Source organism: Phalaenopsis equestris, unplaced genomic scaffold, assembly GCF_001263595.1.
Source record: "Phalaenopsis equestris unplaced genomic scaffold, ASM126359v1 Scaffold235876, whole genome shotgun sequence".
NCBI lineage: Eukaryota > Viridiplantae > Streptophyta > Magnoliopsida > Asparagales > Orchidaceae > Phalaenopsis > Phalaenopsis equestris.
Genome location: NW_018253730.1, coordinates 394,269 through 395,457, shown reverse-complemented (window position 1 = coordinate 395,457; position 1,189 = coordinate 394,269).

Below are 1,189 nucleotides of genomic sequence, written 5' to 3'. Positions count from 1 at the left end.
GTAGAATTGGAGATTTTAGAGTGACAGACTAAACCCCCCAATTCGGTCCTATCGTTTCGGTGCTGAAGTGTACATGTTAGCCCTCTGGCGAGGGAACGTGGGAACTCCGAAGTGAGAGCCGATATCCTCCCAGCCTAGCCGCAGATTTAATAAAAAAGCGTAGGATTAGTCAATGTTTTTTATGCTTGGACCAAAGGGTAAAGAATAGGTATGCTCTTATTTGACACAATATAATTTGAAATAATTCACTTTATCTATTCACTATAATTTCTTGACAAGGAGAAGGATGCTTTCTTATATATTGAATATGACATTTAAACCTTCATTAGTATCATTAATTGTAATTGCCTACTAGTGACAGATAAACAAATTGAACTTCGTTGTTGTGATTAAAGTATTGCTTTTTCTAAAATCTTAGTTCATAGATCTAATCCTACTCTCTGTGGGATCAATATCTAGGACTCCAATAGAGCCCTATATTACTTGAGCGATACATATACTTGCGTTGATAAGTGTGACTTTACAATTATTGAATATTTATTATGTCCATATTTATCTTATATTTTTAAGCATATATAAAGTCGCAGTCATGCTTCTACCTCTACTGAGCTTGAAAAACATTTAAATTTGGATGATGATCCTAATGAATTAATGGAATTTCCTTTTGGTTACTTCTCGCCTTGTGTTTACAACTTAATTCAACAGGGACACTTACCAAAACAAATGTCAAAAGATAAATTTCAACGTTTTAAAAAATTATGGAATGTTAAGAGTCGAACTCCAAATTCAAAAGACAGTCTCGAGTTTGGTACAATCAGACCAGTTGATGATTCTAAATTTTGCATGCTTGTAACACGTGAGTCGGAGGAGGATTGCCTCGATATAGAGGATGACTCTAATGATCAACCAATAGAAGATGCACCCCAAAAATTTGAGGAGGAAATTAAATCTACCGTTGATGAGTTGAAAGAGATTAACCTCGAGACTAAAGAACAACCCCGACCTACATTTATAAGTTCTCTACCTAATGACGAAGAATCTGCAAAATTGATCAAACTATTAACAGAATTCAAAGATTGCTTCGCATGGAGCTACGATGAAATGTCAGGATTGTTACTGGAGGTTGCAGTCCATAAACTCAGGGTGGACAAGAATATAACCCCAGTAGAATATAACCCCAGTAAAACAG